The sequence below is a fragment of the Cryptotermes secundus genome, unplaced genomic scaffold (assembly GCF_002891405.2).
Source record: "Cryptotermes secundus unplaced genomic scaffold, Csec_1.0 scaffold620, whole genome shotgun sequence".
Classification (NCBI taxonomy): Eukaryota; Metazoa; Arthropoda; class Insecta; order Blattodea; family Kalotermitidae; genus Cryptotermes; species Cryptotermes secundus.
Genome location: NW_019723312.1, coordinates 916,685 through 943,188, shown reverse-complemented (window position 1 = coordinate 943,188; position 26,504 = coordinate 916,685). Strand labels below are relative to the sequence as shown.

The window sequence follows — 26,504 nt, the reverse complement described above, 5'->3', positions numbered from 1 at the left end:
TTACCTCCAAGAATATTCCTGGTACTCATTTCTGTCAGAGGCTGAGTCGACCCCAGGGCCATAGTGCGACTGGAAGGATTAGGTAGACTGAAAAAATCCAATGACCACATCGGGACTTTAAGCCGCGACCTTCCGGCTTGTAGCATAGTGCGTCAAACAACTACGCTACCGCGTGCCCTTCTCAGCTACCCTCAATATCTGTAGGCCGCACCATGCCGTGGTAACAAGGGACCCGCCTAAAATGGACACCCCCGTTACAATGTAATTGAATTGAACTCTTCGCTCTCACAAATCCTAATGTTATTGAGTGCAGAAAGGTTGGGAATTGTTTCTACGCGACTTAAACCCGGGAATGTTGCTTCCTGTTATTATTATTATTATTTCTGCGAAGAAAGTGTCCCGAGTAATTATTTTTTGGTTATAAAACGGCGATAAAATAAATTCTCGCTCAAGACGAAATGAAAAGCGCGTTTCTTGGAATGACGAGTGGAACACGTCGGCGCGCAATGATTTCGAATAATGGCGTTCATTAGTCCCGAGTCATGATTGCCGCCGTGTTTACAGGTCACTAGTTGCGCTGCTCAGAGCGGGGGAGTGTTTTATTGATGGAATTGCCTCAAGTAGCAAAGCGAATAGAGTTCAGGCATAAAAATTAACGAATGTATCCTACAAAACTGACTTCGCCCACAGGCTGCGGTCGCTCGGTCGGTATAGTTCACTTGCGGACTAAAGCTAGGTAATTTTTTATACTTACAAATCTTAAATACCTCAGTGACGCAACATCAGCTTAAGATGACATTTGCCTCAAACCTCAGCCAGTGTATGTCAGTAAATATATGGTTTCGATCGGGGGTTCGGGGTTCTATTCCCGGAAGGGGCAGCCGATTTCTCCCTTCTCCACACCATCCAGACCGGCTCTTGGGCCCAGTACGTCATACCCACTGGGTACTAGCGACTTTATCCGGAGTAAATCAGCCGGGGTGTGAAGCTAAGCATTCACCTCCGTTCGTGACCAAGGTTAAGGGTATGTGCAGCTACACCTCTACTCCCCCATACGCCTTCATGATACCGTGCTCTTTTTCCCTATATCCGTAACACTTTCCCATGCTGTTTACTCCTATATCCTGAAGATGGAAGCGTAATGTTCATCCGAAATGGCGTTACCTATTAGAATACACGACGTCACATCCCGGAAGACAATAGGCTTCATGTAGCAGTGACGATGTAGAATTGTATTACGGAGTCACGAGGTTCGAATCTAGGTAAGGACAATGACTATCCGGTCTGAAATTCTTCGTGGTTTTCCTCAGTGCCTTCAAATAAACGAGGGGGATTGCATCCTTTCCAAATAGTCATACACAAGCCTACCATCGGACGCTGCAGTATGAGATGCGGAGAACTTAAATTAACCAACCAAAAAATAGGAATTTTACACAGCGAGGCCAGACTTCACTAGCGAGGCGCGGCGTTCGCTTTGTCCGTGGCCTCACATTAAAGCTGACAGAAGTTGACTGTCTCAGTAAGCCGTTCCCACTTCATTAACACTTGCAGAGGCTAGGCGCAGGGGCTAAACGAAACAGGGCTGCCCAAAATCTGATGTCGATTTGTGAGGGACACCAACTTCCTCAATCTCTGACGTTTCAAGTACCGGATGCTGGTACAGACTGAAGCCTGGACACAGACAAAAGGCTTGCTACTTGCTGGGCTTACTCTTCATTTCTGAAGATGGTAGCAGAACGATCCTTCGAAAGGTCGATAAACTTCTACCAGACTATACGATGTCACATAGCAAATTATAGTACAATTCCTTTTCTTAATAAAACTTTAAAAGGTAGTCTATTACATGTACCACCGGCTTAATAAAACTCTGCAATCTGCCCCAGACAGTGTATTTATGTGTTCCGTATGGTTCTCACAATAAACAGCAGCTGTTTCCCCAAACAGCATTAACCGGTTGGGCTCTGTAGCGGAGACGTAATGTGTTTCCTGTGAGGTACTGACTGAATTCTTATATACAGGGTGTCCCAGGAGGAATGGACCAAACTTCGGGAGGGTGTTCCTTATGTTAAAGTATGCCGATATAACCCAAAACACCTATGTCCAAAGTTGAACGGTTACGGAGATAATGGCCAGAGAAGTGTCAAACTTTGACCGGCGTTGCACACTTGTTGATTACAAAATACATATTAAAACTGGCAGGAATATGTGGATTCTGTAATGTTAATAATGTACGTAACATCAAACTAACTTGTGAGTGACATGAAGCCATAAAATTGAAGTACAAAATACTCGCTCGCCATGTCATAATTGTCCTTAGGGTTTCCAAGCACTATACATGACACATGAATGGCAAGCGCTGACGTAACGTGGCTGACTGCGCGTTCTGATAAAGCCAACTACATACGTACGGCTAGGGTGAATCACGGCACTCAAGGACAAACATAGATAAGGCCTCTCAGCTGAGAGGTACAGTGCGTGGACCTGCCAGAAGACCACACTTTTCTTGGGCCATTATCTCCGTAACCGTTCAACTTTGGACATAGGTGTTTTGGGTTATATCGGCATACTTTAACATAAGGAACATACTCCCGAAGTTTGGTCCATTCCTCCTGGGACATCCTGTATAAAGTCTCTGCATTCTGCCCATACAGTGCATTTGTGTGTTCCGTATGGTTCTCACAATAAACAGGGACTGTTTCCCCAAACAGCATTCACCGGCTGGTCTCTGTAGCGCAGACGTAATGTGTTCCCTATGAGGTACGGACAGAATTCTTATATATAAAGTCAATGCATTCTGCCCACACAGTGTATTTATGTGTTCCATATGGTTCTCACAATATACAGCTATTATTTCCCCAAACCACCTACTATTTAGTGCAATAGCGACACAAGTCCACTTCAGTTGCATTGCTTGGCGACAGTTTATAGCAGGAAGTGACGGTGTTACTGCGATAAATAAAAGAAAAGCTATGCGATGGCCCATGCTTTCGCAATTTCTTCCTTAAGGCAATATATATTCATAAGACTGCCATAATAAATACGCGATTTTATTATTGCGGCCCGATTTTGAAGACACCTCCTGAAGTTATATGCGCTACGTCTACGTAGTAACATATACACACTACGTACAACATATCTGATCGGAATATATTATTTTAAAAATATACCAGCTCTACAAGCTGGAAGATCACGTGTTTCATTGCTGATGACGACAATGGATTTTCCAATTGACCTAATCCTTCCAACCGCACTATGGCGTTGGATTCGATTCAGACTATAACAGAAATGAGTATCTGGAATATTCCTGTGCGTAAAGGGGGGGGGGGGTCGGGGCATAAGCCTGACAACCTCGCCACCCTCTGTGAGGCGATGGTCTAGAAAATGTGGGAGCCTCGACGTCTCACGGCCTGTTACAGGGACAGTTTCCCCATCACTCCCAAAGAAGTAATAATGACTACACCTAAAAACATTCAAGGACTTTTATTTATTTATGATTTATTTCACGACCTTGTTAGTAGCTCAGACTGCACAGCGTGGAATGGTAGTGACTAGTGGATAACGAATTGGCAACAATATGGAAGGAAGCAATTGCAGTCTATTCAAGTTACTATCCTAGCATATACATCTTGCTGCAGCATGAAGGGGAACAGAGAATGGAGAGAGAATGGCGAGGGAGATAGTGAAAGGGAAGAAACAAATTTGTCTCTGCTTTTGAAGGTCCACAGGCGGTATCCGATTGTCCTTCTGGTAGACGTGCGTTTGAAGGATGGTAAAAATTTAGGAAGTGAAGAATATAAAGGGTCAAGATACGGGGATTGTTACGAACAGAGAAAATGAGTTCAGCGGGAACTTTACTGAATATGATCGGAATTCATTTTGATGTTCCCGTTGGGAGGATTGCTTGTGAAACACTCAGTGTAAAGTGTAATTCGGGTAACAAATCAGCATTTGCTCAAGGAGCGATGAAAAGTGTGGAAAACCTTAATCGAGTGGGATACAGCATGAAATTCACGTAAACAGTTAACTAGAGATCCAGGTCATACCTCACAGGAAACACATTACGTCTCCGCTACAGAACCCAGCCGGTTAATGCTGTTTAGGGAAACAGTCGCTGTTTATTGTGAGAACCATATGGAACACACAAATACACTGTTTGGGCAGAATGTAGAGACTTTATATATAAGAACCCAGCTCGTACCTCAAAGGAAACACATTACGTATCCGCTACAGAGACCAACCGGTTAATGATGTTTAGGGAAACAGTCGCTGTTTATTGTGAGAACCAAACGGAACACACAAATGCACTGTGGGCAGAATGCAGAGACTTTATATATAAGAATTCAGTTCTCACCTCAAAGGAAACACATTACGTCTCCGCTACAGAGACCAACCGGTTAATGCTGTTTAGGGAAACAGTCGCTGTTTGTTGTGAGAACCAAACGGAACATACAAATACACCGTGTGGGCAAAATGCAGAGTTTGAATTATGTCACAAAAAGATGCAAGTTTAGTTACCACGTTAAATGGTTAAGTTAGAGCATTCTAAATATAGGCCCGGCCTTGTATGAGCTTTGAGCTACTGGAAGGTGAGCACATTCTGGAAATGGCCGTGCAAGAAATTGTGGACATAAATCACAAGCATACTGGAAATATCCAAAGAAAATAGCAGCCCACATAATATCAAGCACGGCTTTATTTCATCGTGCCATTGTTGCGCAAGTTGGCATCCATGTAAAACCCGAGTGTTAATTTCCCTTTACACTTGCCGCAGTTTCATTTTGCTCTCGGTGATGGCGCTACAATCGATTGCAGACCACGGCATACAAAACCTCGGGATAAAAAATATCACACAGGACACATAATAGAGGGCCATTAATGTACAAACTCGCGTACTTTATCAGAAAGCTCTTCTCTCGTTGTTAACCTGCTTGAATTTATAGCCGGCAGCTTCTGCAGCACCGAACTCTGGCGCTGTGTATACGTAATTAAAAAACAATTGGACATCAGTTTTCCTCTAACACGAATGTGAGTTATGAAGCAGGGACGCGTAATGCGAACCCGCGTTATATGAGCAGAGTTGGGCGTATCAAATGGTTTGAAAGGGCTGAGATTTCGGCGGTGGGGGGGGGGGTGAGGCATTTGTCGCCATCTTGGATTTTCGAAAACAGTCTAAATCGAAGATAAGACGAAAATGTGCCAAACATTTCTAAGAAAAAATACTAAATTTTTTTGAACAAGTTTCATAGAGATTGGCTCAGCCATGCAAATGGTAATAGGGAGAATTCACCGACACAGCATGGAGATTGCATAAGCCTGCTTTAAGAATGCAGACTTAAAATGATTCCTATTTATGGGTTTAGATTTACTGACCATTTACAGGTAGTGACTACAAATAACTATAACACTATCGCTGATATCTACAATTTCCCAATCACTCCAGCACACGCTCCGTGTTTTCAGTCTGCTTTCACTAGTCGTCACTAGATTTTTACATAGTAACTACAAGTCTCACTGAATTACACATTCCACACACTACAACACATACATAAAGTCTGTCTTCATCAGACGTTTCCAGGTAATGGATTTTAGCTCTGTCTGCTTACGCCCTACCGTCTGAAGTCTTGCTCCAAATAAGTGTTCTATCAACAGCCTGACTTTCAACTGAGAGCATTCAAAGTCAAAGTCACATTGCGGCTGACAGTCAGTAGGTCTTGGTGCTGAGCCCCTTGAGGCACACGACCAGAGATTTGTTTAACTGAACCCTTACGGCCGTAGTCCTTATGTAACGTCTTCTCTGACGTAATAAAGGGAACCCCACTCCAACACACCTACAACTGTCTAATAGTAACAAAAATTTGGTCTTGGGCCCCAGATGGGAGCTTGACACCAAGATAGACTGACCGACTGACCGTTGGTCGTAACATGACTTTGACTTATTGTGGTGAGGTGGCTGGTGAGTTAGTGAGCTGCGGCAGTTCAGTTGTTGTGGGCCGTTGCTGAAAGCGGGGACAACTGTGGAACCCAGAGGAACAGGGACGTCCATCGTTGGAAGCCGCTACCAAGCAACGGTAGCGAAGACGTGACTGTGGACACTGGTGTGTTTGTGTGTAATATTAAGCTGTAAAGTGTAGCATCAAAGCCTCCAATAAATCCGATCATCAAACCAAACCCCGTCTAAAGACACTCCGTCGCGTGACAATATATATGTCAGATATTATGTAAATATGAGGACGTGAGATGAACGGCACGAAAGCAGCAACAATGTGCACCAATGAACAAAACAAATGAATAACAATTCCATTTAGCTGCAACACGATTCGTGCTTGCACAGACCGGTTGCCCGTGAACATTTATCAAATGAAATTTCTGCGTTCTTACACGGCGAGTTGCACAAAACGTTGTTCAGTTAATGTAGCCGTGAAATCCGATGCAAACAAACCAATTCTATTTCCGACTTGTTTCATGAAGGCAAAAAATATATACGCAAATGTTATGTGTTTTATATAAAGTGTTCCAAACAGGAAAGCGAAACAATATCAGGCAGCGTATCTCATTTCTGTTATGACAGTCAATAAAAGTAATTCCAGCCCAGCCAGAATTTCCTTTTCTACGAATCAGACGCAATAATCGACTATGCCCACACAATTTTCGCCATAATTGCGGCGCATGTTACCGCAACAGTGGCCTATATCCAGCGGATCAAATTTGCAATTATCATCTGATTTGTAACAGAAGTTCATGAGGCACATCAACACGGATTAAGCTCTTCCTTTGTGCCTGTTAAGATTAGAAATGTTTGATAGACGTGACGCCGTGTAGCCCGATAAAAGTTCACCGACGGTTCGGAGGTACGGAATGACTCCTTCTTCAGGGCTCAACAGTAGGCCACGCAACGAAACAACAAGAAATTCAGCTCTTGATGTAAAAAGAAACACACGAACACAAAATTATCCTTAGAAATGACATTACGTGAGCGGGAAATATACCGAGCGGATTCACACAGCGGTAACAATTTAAAATGGAATTCCGGAAATTATCTGTTCGAATCCCTGCCGGGACACCGGCTAGAGTGATTAAGATTTCCCGTGGTTTTCATCAGTTCTTGCAGGCACATGTAGGAATAGTATCTCGATTTAGGTCATCGGCGTTTCCTTCCATATCCACTACAATCCATTATTCATCTGTTGTCCTATAATTCAATGCTATACAGAATGTTCCAAGGAGAAATTTCAAGATTCTGGGAGGTCATGGTATCCGTCATTCTAGGCAAAGAAGTGTATATGTGCGTGTTCTATTCCGAACGGTTTCCGAGATAGAGCCATTTCACTGTACACTGTACAGACGAGCAACACGCCATGTCCTCACACGAGTTGCAAAGTGCATTGATGTTGACGGTGGAATTTTCGAAAATAAATTATACTAAGCAAACTGCACCAACTTTGTCACTTCAACAATAAATACGGGCATTAGAAACAGTACGTAACATCTCTTTCTTATCAACAGGTTTGGAACTGTACGGTGAAACAGCTCTATCTCGGAACCCGTTCGGAATAGGACTCGTGTACATACGTGCATACACGTTTTGCTTAGAATGACCGATACTGTGACCTTTCCTCCTGGGACACTCTGTATAGTCTAGCTGCTGACAGAGTTGCACAGTAAACCACAAAAAGATCGCCACTTACATAGAATTATTCTTACATGACCATCAAGCAAATATGGCCTCATAAAATTCATACCATTATCAGGGGACTCTCTGGGACGTCCATTCGCAATCTGCTGGACTCCATGGCGTGAAGTCAAGTGACTTTTCTGCTCCTACATATATTTCATCTGCAATCGACTTATGCCGGAGCAGCGGGGCATTTTCCGTGACTGATACCACGGGTCATGTGATCCCCGCTTGGAAACCAATGTCCTGCATCACCACTTAACGCCCCTAATGACCCTCTGACAAATGTTAGACAGCAGCGCTTAGNGGGGGGGGGTAGATAACAGCCACAACACAGTAACGGCGTACGTCTGTAAGCAACAGACGGGCAACTGCCTTGTCTCGTGTTTGGGATGTCCCCAGTTCGAATTTCCGCTCGAACACAGCCGTCCTGAAAGGAGAATACTTGTCGTTTTACTCAGTCCCTCTAGGGACACACGGAAAATACTTCCATAACGTCATGACCTCTTGATCAGGGGGAGTGCTCACCGGCATTGATGAAGCAAAACATAGCCCCAAATAACTCAGAAAACAAATGAATGGAAAATGTAATTACATGGGGAGTACCGATGAAAATAAATAGAGAAATCACTACAATAAATTTCTTCCTCTGTCAGAAGCTGAAATCCAGGGTCTCCTTCATCCAGCTGAAGCCAATCTTGGGTATTCCCTTGCGAGCTTTCAGTCTCTCCAGTTGCCCTCAACACAGCCTGAAAGTCTCTTGCTCCTAAGTTCCACGTGTCTTTTAAAGTGCGTACTGAACTGTGAATAGAATTTTTCATTTTGTCCACATTTCGGTCCGGATCAGCTGTAACCGGATTAGCGAGGGTTTACTGCAAATCTAATCAACCGTTCATTCGATGCCGAACACCATGGGCAGCGATATGCAGTGAAATCAGGTAAATTTTACAACTAACAGATGATGAATTAGAAAGGATTTGGAAATAAAGGCGATCCTTTCCGGGGATCAAATCGAGGAGCTCCCAAAAACGATTCCATGACGTTACCGCTGTAATATTTCTGCAAGTTCGTGGATCTGGCAACAGCCTGCCTTCGGCTGTCGTCATTGCTTACATGAGCTTCGAGAACCGGGATAGCTCAGTCTGTATGGCGACAGGCTACGGGTTGGAGGGCCGTGCTTCGATTCCTGGCACTGGCAAGAGACTGTTCTCCTCTCGACATCGTCCAGACCAGCTCTGGGCCCTTCCAGCCCCTCATACAAGAAGAGGGGGTATTTCCCCGAGGGTAAAGCGGTCGGGGCGTGAACCTGAAGACTAACCTCCACGTAGGGCCGAGGTCAGTAATGGTGGAGCTACACCCCACTTGCCCAAATGCCTTCATGACAGTGCTTAATTAAGCACTTTACATTCCCTTCATGAAACCTGCATTTTTCCAATATTGCATGTTGCGTTGGGATTGCTCATATGAAAAAAGAAAGCAAGAAAAGTCTGGAGAGTACTATCGTCATGTAGTTCCGAGAGAATCTGATGATTCGGAGGAAGTTATCGATTCCATCTTCAGGGTTCAAAAGTAAGCCAAGCAAAAAAAAACAGTAATAGCAGGAGAGCTCATCTTACCGCCTGACTATTTCTTGGCTATGTGTTCCTCCGAAACGTCGTTCTCTGTCCGAAGTACACGACGTTAACATCTATAAGCGCATACACTTCAAATTGCAACATCTTCCGGGCATTAGAACGCGCTTCAGCAGGTCGCACGAAGAGCCTAACTTTCTCTTTTGTTTAACAGCAGAAAAAATCCGCAAGAGCCATTACTCATTATCCCATTAAAAATCTGCCGTCGACTCAACAATACATAACCTGTAAATCAACGTCAGGGTGAAGCATAAAAATGCCAAGCTTCCCATAAAGGCGAGTTTAAACATAAGACTGCTGCTATTCTTTCATAAGGAACCCTCCCCCCCCCTTTCATGTTTCTTCCATATTAAAATCCTTCACCTGGGCCTGCATTGTTCGACAAAAAAACTGTGTGCTTATAACAAGACAAGGGAAAAAGGGATGTGCAAATTAAATCTATAAAATTAAAAACTACCCTCAAAGTGCAAGCTTTTTGTTTAGATACAGCTGACAGTTCGGCAACCTCGGAGACACAAAAGTCCCTGTGTGCTGAATAAGATATCCCCGGCACGGCCATCTTGCATCCCGTCGCGCGTCGGAAACAGAATGCAGTCATTTACTGGTCGTGACGCACTCAGTGATATTCTGATAATGATCCACGTCACTACAGGGTGATGACGCACTGTGATGATTTAGTTCAATAAGGATGATAACGCACAAAGGCGTATGGGGAGTGGACGTATAGATCCACGTATTCCTAACCTTCTTGAGTGGTCTTGCCTTGGACCGCGATGTCACTGTGAATAGCATTGGATCGTGCTACCATGCTAATATTAATAATTTGCCAAATTTGTGGTATAAAACTGCATATCATTACATTGCTTAATACAAATATTATGTTTCTGGACATTATCCATCGTCCTGCTTTTATTTAAAACGGAGCGTTTCGGATACTGGATTTTGTCTGTCTTCAGGTAAAAACCTACTCAGTTGGGCCCCATCGATAGAGCTAGTCCCTATCTCCGGACACCAGAGCCAACAAAAGACGAGATATGTGTATGTATATAAGCCAAGCACAGCAAACCATCTGAGAGAGTTCAGACGAGCATTACAATACTCCACACACATGAGGCCTAGCACATATGTAAATGAACTAATTCACGGCTATTGTTGTTATAATCGGAGTACCATCAGAATAAAAATCATCACTAAAGAGAAAAATTCTCTGTATGGTGTTAACAAAAAAAAACGTTCACACATAATCAGCAACAATAGCCGTGAAATAGTACATGAACATAGGTGCTAGACCTCACAGTTGTGGTGTTTTTTTAATGTGTTGTCTTAGCTCTCGTAGATGGTTTGTGCTGTTCTTGTCTTGTATACCCTATCTGGTGTTGATGTTGGTGCTGGTGCCCGGAGATAGTGACTAGCTCTATCAGTTGAGGTAAACTGAGTAGGTTTTACCTGAAGACTGAGACATAATCCAGTCTCTGAAACGTCGTGTGTTTTAAATAAAAACAGGAAGACTTAAGAAGTCCCTAAACATATTTTTAATAATGTACCATCGTCACAATCTTTCAGATATTATGTGGCTTGTTCTCTAAAGACGCTCTCGGCGTCTGGAGCAAACAGCGTCGAGTGGTAGATTAATAGATAAGTTATGAATTGGAAAGGATTTAGAAGTAGTCGAGGTTCACGCCGAGATTCGAACCGAACACCTCTATAATATGGATCTAGAACGTCACCGTTACGCGCCTCGCTGCAAGAGTGCATGTTTCACACCCGCACCAACAAAAGCAATGCGTTTTCAGCAAGCGAAGGGAGCAGGAGATAAGCTCACCTGCGAATTCTGCGCGGAAAGAGGCAAATCCTGTTCACTGCGATATTAACTTGATTAAAAATACAGCGAAGATGGGGTAGCGCAAGGGACTTAGGTAAATAGCCTCTTGTCCATAGCAAGACCGCCCTTCCCCCAGGGCCAGGAGCAAGTTCTGTGTTCATTTGTTTATGAAGGTGCTCCAGTATTGTTTGTTCCGTCCGCCAGAGCGAACAATATGCTGGGCGCCATTTTATTACAAAGTAAAGCCTGGTTGCTAGGATACAGATAGAGAACATCCCGTCGGTTCGTTTCCCGAAGGGAATACGATTGGACAAGTACACAGCGACCTAGAAGCAAGCGCGAGCTTCATACACTTCCATTCGAATATAGGATGAAATTTGAGAGGTCTGACCTACTCAAATTGATAGGCATTCATGTAAAGCAATAATATCATGTTGTGCAAATTTAGGCATTCATGTAAAGCAATAATTTCATGTTGTCCAAATTTAGGCATTCATGTAAAGCAATAATATCATGTTGTCCAAATTTAGACATTCATATAAAACAATAATATCATATTGTCCAAATTTGGGCATTTATGTAAAGCAATAATTTCATATTTTCCAAATTTAGGCATTCATGTAAAGCAATAATCTCATTCTGTCCTAATCTAGGCATTCACATATGAGGATAATTCCGTGTTATCGGAAATTGGGAACCAATACAGTGGTGGGTAAGTGCCAAAATGTAGACACTTATTTAATGTGACAATCTCGTCTTATCCATATTTAAGTACGCACATCACGTGAAAATAGTGGCCAAATAAAACCGCTGATTAGGTGATAATCTCGTGAACCTGAGGTGCTTATATAGATTGTTCTATGAGCAAAGGTCAATAGTCTGGGAGGTCACAGTATCGGCCATTCTAAGCGAAAACTGTATATGCACATGCGTCCTATTCAGAACGGTATCTAAGATAGAGATATCTCATTGTGCGCTGAGTGGCAAAGAAGGGTCCAGTCGTGACCCAATTTATGGTCCTGCGAAATTAGGGACGGAATAAGAAACAACCTGCAACTAAAATCACATAGCTGTTCTGATAGTGCAGATTCGAACCCGGGCCTCCAGAAAACTGAGCATGAATACTAACCACTTCTCAGTAAAAAAGTTCGAGAGGCAAAGGCAGCAGTACTGCGAGTAGCCTGGAGTAAATGGTTGCTGTTTTCCAGCTACGGGTCTCTCTTGTCGCTTGGCTGCAGTAGTAAGAGCAGTTATATTGACACAAGAGTTGCCGGAGCCCCTCGCTCCCCTTCCTGATTACAACCGACCAGGCTACTTCGAGTTTCAAAAAGTTCGGAACAGGCTGTTGCCACGGGCCCGCATCGAATAAACATTAAGGCGAACAAGAAGTTCTATGAAGAACGTTATAGGAAGTATATCCTTTCAATATGCCAACATCTGCAACGAAATAAAATTCCTACCTATAACAAATTCAGTCCATACCTCACAGTAAACACATTACGTCTCCATAACAAAGTCCAACCGGTTAATGCTGTTTGGGAAAACAGTCGCTATTTATTGTGAGAACCATACGGAACACACAAATACACTGTGGGTAGAATGCAGAGACTTTATATATAAGAATTCAGTCCGTACCTCACAGGAGACACATTACGTCTCCGCTACAGAGCCCAACCGGTTAATATTGTTTGGGGAAAGAGTCGCTGTTTACTGTGAGAACCATACGGAACACATAAATACACTGTGTGGGCAGAGAGAGAGAGAGAGAAGAGAGAAGAAGAAGTGGTGGTCGTAGTGAGACACTACATTGGGGGCGGGGGGGGGAAAGAAACTATATCTCAGATTTTGAAGGTTCCCAGGCAGTGCCCGCTTGTCCTTCTGGTAAAGATAGAGCATATGATCGGATTTTTGTTTGTTTGTTTTTGCTAACGTTGGGAGGGCTATATTAAGGCGAAATTTCGATGTTAACAATGGGAGGGCTGCATGTGAGGCATGCAGTGCAACGTGGAATTGGGTACCAACTCAGCATTTGCTCTAGTACCGAGGAAAACCACGGAAAACCTTGGTCGAGCTGGCCGGTCTCAGGACCTTCCGGATACAAACTGACTTCTAGCCAGCAGTCCGGCTTAAATACGCGAACCCTAACATTAGACCCTGTGTGTCCTGTTCCTTTATTTCAAAAGTTTACATTTGTTTTTCTACAGTTTTTTTTTTTGCATACTTTGGATGAGCAGCAAACATTTGTATATCACATTTGTAAAGGGTTTTAACTGTTCAAGTATTGATAAATTTAAATCACTGTTGTGAAGGGGCAAAGGGTTGTTGCTCGTCCAATGACAGGATTTTATAATTACAATTCTTTTTTTTTTTTAATCACAACTACTTTTCTTGTCCAGCATAGGTGCGGTGATTGGTCGATGTGGCCGCGGGCGTACTGGGCGTTTAGGGAGTTGTAAATGCAGAGACTTTATATATAAGAATCCAGCCCGTACCTCACAGGAAACACATTACGTCTCCGCTACAGAGACCAACCGGTTAATGCTGTTTGGGGAAACAGTCGTTGTTTATTGTGAGAATCATACGGAACACTGTGTGAGCAGAATATAGAGTTTCTGTATGGTAAGTGACATGGTATGTATATTTACCACTGGATTGTTAAACTGGTTGTGAAAAGTACTTGCAGAGTAGACGGTCAGTCAGTAAGTATGGCAACCCAGCCAATCGCGATAACCACTCTAATTCCCCCGTGTATTCCCGGGGTCTCTGCGAGGACAACACTGTCCTTCCTTTCCCGTGAACACAAGCAAATGTCTTAAAGATGTATTTTCCCATCAGTACTGTGTCGCATTAAGGGTTTCCCAGATTAAACTCACTCTCTTCCACCCGAGCGATCTCTCTATGTGCGAACATCTCAACCTGAGCTCCTTCCTTACAGAGAAATCCTCTTCTCCATTAACTCTGCTACATCATTTTCCGCGGCATAAACCACAACATACTACAGCGCTATTCAATTAAACATAGCAACACAAACACTTTTAATCCTTGCAACTCTACTAAGGTAACAAGCACCAATCGCTCCCCCCAGCCATTCAAACTTGCGGCTGTAAAACGCGTTTCTTTACGAACGTGTCAGTAGCTATACAATATGGCGTCTCATGGTAGGATGACGGATGCATGAGTATTCGAATATTGTTTATAAGGTACCAGTTTACAGAAACTACCGGGGAAAACGATAAAGTCCACAGTCAAGACAGCAGGAGTCACGGCCCAGGTTCCAACTGAGTGCCTACCGCGTAGGAGGCTAGCGTGTCACCGCTACATAGGTAAAGTTGTCCCTGTGCTTAACTAAGTAAGCACTATACCATGAAGGCGTACGGGGGAGTGGATGTATAGAGCCACGTTTTCTTGACCTCGGCATTAGTTGCAGGTGGAGACGGGGTGGCGTAGTCGGTATAGCGACTGGCTACGGGTTGGACGGGGGAGGGGTCGGAATTCGATTCCCGGTAGGATCAAGAATTTTCTCACGTCGTCCAGACGAGCTCTAGGGTCCACCAACCTCCTACCCAACAAGTATCGTGGGCGCTTTACCCGGAGGTAAAGCGGACGGGGCGTGATGCTGACCACTCACCTCCAGCTACTGCCATGGTGAAGAAAACATGGATCTATACATTCACCCCCCCATACACTTTCATGGCGTTGTGCTTATTTCGTTAAGCACAGGAATAAATTAATTTTTTTACTAGTTTGAGGTGAGTGGTCAATTTCATGCCTCGGTCGTTTTAACCCAGGGAAAGGGCCCCCGGTACCCATTGGAGAGAGGGATGGGTCGGCCTCAGAGCCGGTCTGGACAGCATTGAGAAGTGGAAATTCTTCCCCCCCCCCAGGACTCGAAATCCGACCCCTCGGTCGTCCAGTCCGTAGCCAGTCGCTGTACCGACTGAGCTATCCCGGCCCTACCAGACTTACGACCTATTCGGTAGGAAAATTTTTCGCAATCAAAATTGCAAAGAAGGAAAACCTATTGGAACGCGTATTGAAAATTCAACAGGAAAATCTGAGAGTTCCCATCTCTAGGTCCGCTCTCCGCAGGTAACCCCGCACTGGTCAACTCTTACACGTCACAGCCCTTGAGGGACTCTTCGAAGTGACGCTTCGCTGAGTGTGCAAGCTATGAACTCAGAACTGCATGGAAAGACAGCATGATAGTATAAGCATAACAACCTGGAGGAAACCTCTTTCGCAAAAGTCGTCACTGTAATACCGACTGGCCCACTGTCGTGTTTTATTACCATCCTTTGGTTCTACTGAAAGGAATTAAGATTAGTTTAGCATTAAGTTCTCATGGAAACGACAAACCGACGAAATAATCATTATTATCTGAGGAAATCATTACACTTCATTAAGATAATCATTTGAAACACGCACACATACGTTTCTCAAAACATAGGGGCTCTTTAATGTTAATGCAGGTGGTATAAATAGTGACCATTGAGCCTTAAAGGGATTCACAACTCCCCCTGAGGGTTGCTGAAGCTCACATAATAGTGGGATGTGTAAGATCATCTTATTTAGAAGCCAGATCAGCGAAGAGGGGGTGGCATTGAGGGACGAGCGGTCAGTTCAGAGTACACAGAAGCCCTCTGAAAGTGATTTCACTACCACATTCTCCGATAGAGTGCATTACTCATTGTTAAACTGGGCTATGAATTGTGGGAGCGGATCTTCTTCGGCCAGTCCGCTAGCTGCTTACATACTGGAGGCTCCTGTACCTGTTACGCTCAAGACACCATTACCATATATTGCAGAAAACTCGATGCAGAAGCAGTTTCTGCATGATACAATCCAGTAATGCCTCACCCTAATTATCTTACGTAAAGGCTATAATTCTGCCTGTGGTTCTGTATGGGTGTGAAACTTGGTCTCGGACATTAAGGGAAGAACTTAGACTGATGGTGTTTGAGAACAGGGTGGACCGAAGAGAGATGAAGGGACAGGAGGTTGGAGAAAACTGCATAATGAGGAGCTTCATAACTTGTACTTTTCTCCAAGTATAATTAGAATGATCAAGTCACGGGCAGGGTATGTAGACAGAAGAGGAATGCATATAGGATGTTGGTGGGAAAGCCAGAAGCAAAGGGCCATTAGGAAGACCAAGGCGTAGGTGGGTGAACAATATTAAAATGGATCTTAGATGAAATGTGATGGTATAGACTGGATTGATTTGTAGAAGCATAGGGATCCGTGGAGGGTTCTTGTGAACACAGAAATAAACATTCGGGTGCCATAAAATGCTGGGAAGCTCTTGAGTAGCTGCACAATTTGTGGCATCTCAAGAAGGGCTCAGCTCCGTGAGTGAGTGAAACGCAACCTATAATCGTATCGATCTTAAAATCAAACTCCATGTAGCACAGTCCTTATTGAGAAGCTAACAGTCGCTCAGGTATCCAACAAATTCCACGCCTCGTAATTCCCATGACCACCGGTAGCACCACTTTCATCACTACTACCAAAAATCAGTGTCACTCCTCATTCCACTGTATATTTTCAACCTGAATATCTCTTTTTGTGCAAGAATGGCGCGACAGACCGTACTGCGCATGAGCAGACATATTCCGCCCTCTGTACCCGTTGCCATGCTCCTACTTAATTACCGCAGGTTCTGGAAGTCAGCGTTCTCATACTGAATAATACAAAGAACATGCAAGTATGTACATTGCCACGTACTGAGATATGACAAAGTGTCGTCTGGTAGATATTTACCGACGTTTCGGGGGGACGTACTGCCTCCATCTTCAGGGGTGACGTGTAAACCAAGCAAATAGCCAGAAACAAAAACGTTGCAAACTTCTCCAGGGACCAGTCAGAGAAGTGCAGCATCAATTGAGATCCTTTCCTTTGCCTGGCTTCTTCTTCAACCACGAAGATAGAGGCAGTATGTTCCTCCGAAACACTGGTAACTTCTACCGGATCACACGGCGTCAAATACTCACCTCCATAGAGAACCAGAATTCCGCGGAAACTGGATTTCTAACGGAAATGTTAAGGCTACTGTACTCTGAGGTGTGACGCCGTGTAGCCTCGTAGACAGATACCAGTGATCTGGAGTAAAATACTGCCGTGAAAGGAGCCGGGATACCTCAGGCCTATGGGTTGGACGGCAAAGTTTCGATCCCCGGCACTATTAACATTTCTTCTTCTCTCCACAGCGTCTAGACCGATTATGGGGCCCAAGCAGCCTCCAAACAAATGGGCACCGGGGGCTCCTTTCTTGGTGGTAAGGCGGCAGGGGCGTGAAACTGACAATTCACCTTGATCTAGTGGCATTTTATTTATTGCTAGTGTGGTGGGACTAAGTCCCTTGTACTGCGGCCTCTTCTTGCCTATTGTACCAGCCCCTAATGATAGGTGAGGGTGATTGTGGAGCAATTGGTGCAATGAAGATTGGCAGGGGAAACCGAAGTACTCGGAGAAAACCTGCCCCAGCTCCACTTTGTCCACCACAAATCCCACTTGACCAGACCCGGGATTGAACCCGGGGCGCCGCGGTGGAAAGCCAGCGACTAACCGCTTGAGCAATGGCGCGGCCATCTGGTGCCAAAGTCAAGAATATATGGATCTATCCATCCACTCCCCCATACGTCTTCATGGCGTAGTGTTTCATTAGTTATTCACAGAGACTTTAGCTTTTTAGTACTCTGTAAATAGAGACAGTTGGTTCCTCTGAAAAATAAGTACCTATTTACACGGTGTCACATAAGAGAATACAGAGCTGTTCATAATCACTGTGATGATATGGAACGTATCACCGACTGCGGGCCTTCCCCGAGCAGACACAGCGTGACAAGGACAATCCTCTCTTCCCGCCGCTTCTGTTTACACAAACAGAACGCAAAATGCAGCTCAAAGGAAGAAACGGTAATTACGCGCTCATTTTCTGTAATTACACACGCCACACTGCGCCCGGGGCAAGGTGCGAACCCAAAGCATCACACACAGAGGTGCTACGTAAAGGGGAGTGAATTTCTAAATTTAGCTGTCTTTGTTTAGATAATTCAATCACAGTTTACAGGTCCCAAGTTTTTATTTGTGCGTTAATGAACAAGGCCCTCATTATCTCAGGCTACACAGTGTCGAGTGGTAGGATTACTGAATGATAAAGCAGAAAGGATTGGGAAGGAAGTGGTCATGATATAATTGTGCTATAAATTATTTGCTAGACAGTAGTTGTTCGCCTATCGCAGTGGCCAGCCGCGTGTTCTGAAGCATGTCTGTCTTCGCCCGCTCGAACACTGGGAATCATGGGTTCGAATCCCACTCAAGGCATGGATGTTCGTCTGCAATTGTTTTGTGTTGTCATGTGTAGGTAGCGCCTTGCGACGGGCTGATACCCCGTCCAAGGAGTCCTACCGCCTAAGATTAAGAAACTGAAGTGAAACGAAGCGTTTCACGGACGCCCTATTCTCAAAGTGGGAGCAAGAGGAACAGATACAGGCAGACAGACAAACAGACAGACAGATTGTGGTTGTTCATATATACCAGTATGTATAAATAGTAGAAAAACTACCCGTTCTTCGGCGGGGGTACGATTGCTTACCTTGTGAATATAGCAATTTAAAGTCTAAAATTTTAGAGAAGGAATCACTTAAGGTATTAATGTTTACTCTTTTATCTGTGGTTCTGTATGGCTGTGAAATTTGTTTCTGATATTAAGGGAGGAACATAGACTGAGGGTGTTGAGAAGAATATATGGACCGAAGAGATGTGAAGTGACAGGAGGTTGGAGAAAACTGCATAATGAGGAGCTTCATAACTTGTACCCTTCTCTAAATATAATTAGAATGACCAATTCAAGGAGGATGATGAGGTGGGCAGGACATGTAGCCCGAATGGGGGAGAAGAGGAATACATATAGGATATTGGTGGTGAAGCGAGAGGGATGGAGACCACTAGAAAGAAAAAGACGTAGGTGGGTGGATAATATTAAAATGGATCTCATAGAGGATGGGGTGGTATGGACTGGATTTGTATGGCTGAGGATAGGGACCAGTGGAAGGCTCTTGTGAACATGGTAATGAACCTTCGGGTTCCATAAAATGTTTACGAAGTTCTTTATTTAACTGCACAACTGGCGGCTTCTCAAGAAGGTCTCAGCTTCAAGAAGTTAAGTAGTTTGTTCGTGCAAATAAATAAGAAATAATCGGAACCGACGTTTCGAATCGCAACCAGAAACTCTACCGCAACACTTGCACATCGCTTTAATAGCCGTGGCTACCGTACATATTGGTAAGAGTAAATAGCAAACATTTCTTACATTTGTCCCTCACATTTTACGAAAATAACGTGAGAGGTTGGAAACAGCCACTAAACAAACAAACAAACAAACAGACGAGATTCACGAAGCCATGCCCGAACAGGACACGGCTCTTCCATTCTATTCACCATTTAGAAACCCCTCTGACCTTGGGCGCAATATAACTTATACAGTTGGTAAACAGTCATTATGAGCACGACAATAATCAAACAAAAAGGGCTTAATTAAAGAGATGCATATGGTTTTAACAATAGGTACCATTTCAACAGGCGCCCCCCTTTCAAAAGCCAGAAGCAACACAAAAGGCAGTTAATCAGTATAAAAGGTCTGGACCATCAGCGGTCTGCCCGACTTCCTTCGGGACCCCGTCACTAAAGAAATGCTATTCATATGCATGTAGCTACTGGGTGGGTGGAAACTGCGTGCACATTCTTCTCGGCCATGCGATTTTTGTTGTTGCTTTATTACACTGTATACTGGATTTAATGGAAGAATTCGGTGGTCGAGCTTTACACATTTCCGAATATCCATTCAATCCAAATTTTCGTAGAAAACAGGGTCTGTATGAGACCAAAAAATCTAAAGAAAATTACAGTTTTCCAGTAAGTCCTATCTTTTGTTTTACCTTCAAGTTTCTCTCGTTTATTTTCTTTTCCCCATGGAGTGGTAATTAAACAAAATATTTGTAACACAGAACAAATCAAACACAGCCCAACACAAATTGATTTGCGACAGAACGACCTATGTGCTAGATACAAGTTATGCTGCCAGCGCGACTGACGGGAGTCCGTATACACCACGTAACAACCAGACGGTTACGGGGAAGTACCGAAGAATTTTGTTCGTTAAATCCAGGATTCAATGTACGCTGTATCTACAGTAGCTAACAGTATGATGAATGATGAACTAGACAGGATTTGGAAGGAAGATGTCGTGGCAAATTCGAGGTAGTTGCTAAATTGTACACCAGTCAGCATAATGACATAGATTGTACAATCTGATTTTCAATAAAGGGAAAAAAAATCGAGGTACTAACGAGACATTTACTTGATGGGACTGAGGGAAAGCACGAAAGCCTGTCAGGATAGTCTCCATGTCTCTGCCGATTGGGTACATAAGTTTCATTCATGAATGTTACACAAGACCCAAGCAGTGCTCATTAACCTTGGTGTTCAGGGTGAGGATCTATTAATTCATATGAAGTAGTAAGTTTTGTGAACCGTTGCCAAAGAAAGTAGGAAAGAACAGTAAAAGGAGTGAAAGGGGGAAAGCAATGAGAGAAGTGGGAGTTGTTTTGTTTTGGGATGGGGGGATGGGAGAGAAATTACATAATATTTTTGGAGTAGAAATTGTGACTTGAGAGAAGGTGCACGAGTGTTACTCTACCGTTTATGGTCAACTGCGCGATTTTGTACGGAAATTTAACTTGACGCTTGAAGTTGATACAAATAATATTAAAAACATTTGAACTTACAGAAAATACAGAGTATCTCTCTTACAAAGCCCAACCGGTTAATTCTGTTTAGGGAAATGCTCGCTGTTTATTTTGAGAACCATACGGAATACACCGTGAGGGCAGAATGCAGAGACTTTATATATAAGAATCCAGTCCGTACCTCACAGGAAACACATTACGTCTCCGCTACAGAGCCCGACCGGTTAATGCTGTTTGGGGAAACAGTCGCTGTTTATTGTGAGAACCATAAGGAACACATAAATACATTGTGTGGGCAGAAGGCAGAGTTTTAGTACGTTAAAGCAGCTGATACCTATACTTGTATATATCACTGTGTAGTGCTTTTAGGCATGTTAGTGACGCTGTATAACTCACAGTAAGTCCGTCCATCCTACAATTTGTAAGCGTCAAATTGGAAGACTGCTGGACTAATTTGCCTGAAATTTTATATCAGAAAAACATGTACGTCAAATTGTCTAGTTGCTTCAACCTTCATTTAAATCGGGCAAGTTCAACAGCCGCTTTACATGAAGACCTCCCCATGAACTCTTGCGGGTAATTCAGAGCGTAACTTGCTGAACATTTATCGAAGCGCAAAATGTTTCGAACACAAGCTAACAAAAGTGAAACATATTTTTTTATGTGCCATGCACTTTCTCCCTAAGTCTTACGGTTTCCGAGACATTTACACAAAATGGAAAATATGAACTAATTTCCCAACTTTCGTAATCAGCACTCAACAATGGCCTCCTGAACACAAGTACAGTCAAGATATCATCAAAATAAAATATCTATTGTTTCGACTACGTTGCATTAAATTTGTTTTATTCTTTTTGAGGCGGTGATCTGCTGCAATGTGGCTCTGAAATTAACATAAACAGTTCACATATATTTAATTTCGTTTTACACGCAGTAACAATAGTGAATACTGAAATGTAATACTAATTTTTTATTATACATTTATCGCTTCTAGCCAATTCGAATATCATAACCTAACAATGAATAGTTGCTTGTAAATTAATATTTCAGTATTATGTCGTAAGAGTACCTTACCGTGTTCACATGAGCCCTCAACTGGCAGTTGTCCTCAAGCAGATGTAACCAGTTCACGCCCCATCCTATTTCTCTAATATCAATTTTAATATTATCCTCCCACCTAAGTCTATATCTTCATGGTATTTTCATTCATTCAAGTTCTCCTATCGAAACTCTTTACTCGTGCGTGCGACACAGTTCATAATAGCTTTAACTGTTTCATGCACAACGCTTTGTAACGCGCGAGGTAAATGTACACTGAATATCTTTACACTCCTGTTTAATGATAGAGCATTTACCCTTGTCCTTTAGAGGGTTAATGAGTCTCTCTAATTTTACTTCTCACGTAAAAGGGAGCCTGTGATAAAGAGAGGGATTGAAGGGGAAGAAAGAGAAACGAGACGTGGTACAGAAGAGAAGTGCAAAAGGCAGGCGACGATTACATTTTTATATAAATAACACGCAGTACAGACCCCTTCAAAATATGCTTCACTATTACAAGTTATTATTTCGCTCACCAAATATGCCATATCCTGTCAAGAGAAACCGCAGCATTTTCGGGAAGTCCGCCAGACACACAGCACAACTACAGTATGTTGCTTCTGTTATTTGTTTCAACACTTCGGTCCAAAAACACTTTTCACTTTAAATCAACACTTTCCACACATTTAACATATAACCAGAATGTTAGCGAAATACACGCAATGTTTTTTTTTTCTTCAAATGAAAAAAAAATATTTTTCTCCGTAAAAATCAATATATGTTATTACTAACGAATATATTTAAAAATTAGTCTAATCTACTCTCTACGTCACTACACATTCGTTAGATTATATCGAAATTAAATCGATAGACATTTTCGAGTGTTGCTACATGCTGTTCTGTTGACACTAACATATTTCTCGTTTGAACAATATTGTCTCTTAGTGTTTGTGATATAACAAATAACTTTACGTTAAACATTTTAAAGCAGTAACCGTGAGACACAGTACACAGACACCTCGCATTGTGAGTGAGATCAGATGAGCGCTGTATGTCACTCGGGGCTACGCAGGTGCTGGCTGACGTCCTGCCACTTCCGCCGTGAGGCTACTACTGCTCTCATGCACCAAGCGACGCTGAACCGAGCGAACGAGCTAGCTAGCAAGTCCGGGCGCGCGCGGGCGGCCTCAACGCTCTGCTAGATCGATGGGCCCATTCCGGGAGCATCATAATCTATTCTATACTCCGGTACAGCCTGTTTTTCCCTTCTCTCTGCCCCCCCTCAACCCCTTCCTCTGTCCCTCGCTGAATGAATCCATGGCCCTCTGAGTTTGTCGTATGTTTTCTGTTATACCTTTGTCTCTTTGTTTGTTGATGTACGTTTTTATTTGTCTGAATGTAAAATACGTTTAATGGGGTACGTAAAAGTGGCTTAATAGCCCATGCTACGTTCTTGACTCGCTCAGGTACGTGTATGTACGTTCTCAGGCTGGAGAAGCACGTCCCAGCGTCCCACAGAGCCGTTATATTTCATATGTTCTATAAGCATGGGTATGGAACTTGGTCTTAACAAACTGTCATGACGAGCTGAGAGAATTTTCAGAGTCGCATGAAGAATTCTGCTTCATGGCAATGTTTTGGTGAATCCTATGTTAATTGCGGCAATATGGAAAGCATGAAATTGTCGTGGCCGGTTAAAAGACTTTTCTTGATATGCACATACGAGAAATAATTAAAACCAAACAAATGGCTTCAGTCACGACGTCAAAGGCGATCACCCGGATTCGAATAAAGGACATCCTAACTAACCTCCTATATGTGGAGGGTCCATGTTCGATACCTGCGCAGTGAACTTCAGATGCTGCACGTTTCCCCCACTCACTCCTATTTGTTTCTCGGTGATTTCCTTTCCAGAATACAAATTCAATTTAACGTATAATAGAAAAGCAAACTATACACTGAGAGCTCACCGCCTTTTCCGGTATATATCTACCAGACTACACGGCGTCACGTTCCATTGTCACCTCCGTGAGAACCTCAGTCACAGGCCGCGGTTGTAGACGTGGCCTCTGTTTAGCGCGTCAGTTGAAGTGAGAAGGTTCGATTCCCGGTAACGGCAAGATCCTCTTTTCTTCCACTGCTTCCAGACTATGGACCGCGTGGGCTCTTTCGCCGGGGGGGGGGGAAAGCGACCGGAGCTTTAAGCTGACACTTTTCCTTAGGTTAAGATTACGTGCAAGTACGCGACTGTTCCTCGTGTTTTTTCATGACGTTGTAAACACGGGTAAAACTTTTTTATCTCACGCTCGTAATTGGTTTATTTAATGACATTTTTCAACTAGTACCGTGTTCTTAGTGTCAGCCGGAGGTGTTAAATGCTGTTAGTATGGAGCGCGGGCAACGCGACAAAGAAACGTAATTAGTCGCCCCGACTGACGTTTCAGCCCGTCAGCCACTCGACATCAGAGTTGTGGGTTGTGAACACCTGCTCTGCGCAGCCGTGGGACAGTCAACAACGACGCACTGCTCCCCACTGCTCCCCACTTCCCTATTTTTACAGGGGAGACACCAATCATTGTCGGCGAGTGGGTACCGATCCTGCCTCGTGCTCATGAGGGCCCAGCTCCAAATCTCGACTCAGAGACACTAAATAAAGACTGAAGATTTTCATGGGTTTTCCTCAGTCCCATCTACTGCTATGATATCCTAGATGTAGCTGGGAGAATAATATTGTGGCGTATAGATCCGTTGCTAGGTAACGCGCACAATATAAGAAGTGTTTTCTATGTGATCCGTGTCGAGATGTTATAAAAAAGAAATAAATTTCAGTTCTGCACAGGTAGTTGTGAAGAGAGAACACGAGTGCGTAAAGCTGAAGAATATTCACTGTTAGGAACCGTTGCCAGGGAATGGCTGAAGACATAGCAATTGGAAAAAGGCTTAGCGGGTGCTGTGGTGATTTGTCAATTTTGGAGATTAGCAGTGGCGCTGTAGTTGCTTGTAGTTCTGAGTCATGTAAGTGGACATTAAATTCATTCACGAATCCAAACCCCGTCTATAATCACACACATACACGTGATAATATAAAAACAGATCTTTGATAAATACGTATAATTGGATGATATGGACTGGATTCATCTGGCTGAGGATAGAGACCAGTGGCGGGCTCTTGTGGATACGATAATGAAACTTTGGGTTCCAAAAAATGTTGGGAAGTTTTTGAGTATCTGAAGGAACTGACGGCTTCCCAAGAACGACGCAGCTCCATAGTTAGTTTTCCTCAGTCCCTTCAGCAAATGCTGGGATAGTACCTCTACTTAGGTCACAACCTCTTCCTTCCGCATGCTTCCCGATTCATGATTCACTAATCTTGTTATGTTCTGACGCCGAATGAATGAGATTTGAGGTTCTGTCGAGTGTTGTTATGAACATAGCTGTACCTACCGTTGTTTCGGGAGGTAGGGCGCTGTGTGGTGTTAAGCCTGCGAGAGGGGAAAAAAAGTCCAAAAAACACGTCTCCACGTTTAACATGGAAGTGAATGGAATGAATGGGATTGTAACTAACTCACTAACTAACTAACTAACTAAGAAACTGCATGGAGCATATTCCCACTTGAGAATCTAATTAAAAGTTAAAGTGTTCTGTCTTATCAGATATAATACCATGTAATCTGCTGAAAATAAACCGACGTTTCGGATGAATGTTACCTCCACCTTCAGCGTCGAGGAATAAGCCCAGCAAGAAACCGCTCGGCGAGCCTGTCAAACAAGAAATATGGAACGGGCGGCACTGAGCCTCTTGAGACTCGGTCTCCGTCAGATCCACAAGGAGGTACAAACCGGACGGCTCATGATCTTCACACCTCCCTACTGTGAGCTACATGAATGCAGTCTACCTACACCCTGCCATCCTCTTCCAATAAAAACAATTTTAATATTATCCTCCCATCTACGCCTGTGGTGTGTTTCCTTACCAAAACTGCGTATGCATTTCTGTAGGTATCAATGCTTCCATACATTTTTGTCTGGGTTGTTTAACGACGTATGTAGGCAGAGTATACAACGTGGAATGGCTGGATGATAGATGAACAGGCAAGGATTCGGAAGAAAACGGTAGCAGATATATCGAAATACTATCACAACATTCATCTGGAGTAACTAAGAAAAGCGCCAGAAATCCTGTCAAGTTAGTATATACGTCGTGGGCTAGATTCGAACCAAGAAGCTCCCGAATGTGAGGTTAAACGGTTAACGCTATGCCATCCCTCTCGGGGACACATTATCAAGAACATGTCACAACAGTAACTGTGGGTGAACCGCACCTGACATGCGCAGAGGGCGTGAGAATTCTCTTGACCTGTACCTGGGGACGTGGCTGTATGTTGCAACAATGTGCAGCAGCAGTAGCAGCAGAGAGCGTTGCTGTGGTAACGTCGCAATTTCCTGCGACACATTGCATGTCACTTGTTTCCGCAGAGAAACAGCAACGCAACGCAACGCGCAGTTCTTCCTGACTGCGAGCAGGTTAGCTTTGCGGTAGCCCTGGTGCTTTTCATTCGTGTGGTTCCGTCCGTTGGCTGCCCCGTGGTTCTGCA

At 43.6% G+C, this 26,504-nt stretch overlaps 1 protein-coding gene across 2 annotated transcripts in view; it reads right to left on the bottom strand.

Moving 5' to 3' along the window:
• The window catches only part of LOC111861806, a 322,342-nt gene that overhangs the window by 221,063 nt on the left and 74,775 nt on the right, over positions 1-26,504 (bottom strand). The window contains exon 1 of one of the 2 annotated variants that reach the window (XM_023846678.2): positions 22,446-23,031. The exons of the other annotated variant lie outside the window; for it this stretch is intronic. The gene's annotated coding sequence lies outside the window, so the exon portion shown is untranslated. Of the gene's footprint in view, positions 1-22,445; positions 23,032-26,504 lie in introns of those variants that run through there. 2 annotated transcript variants of the gene reach the window in all.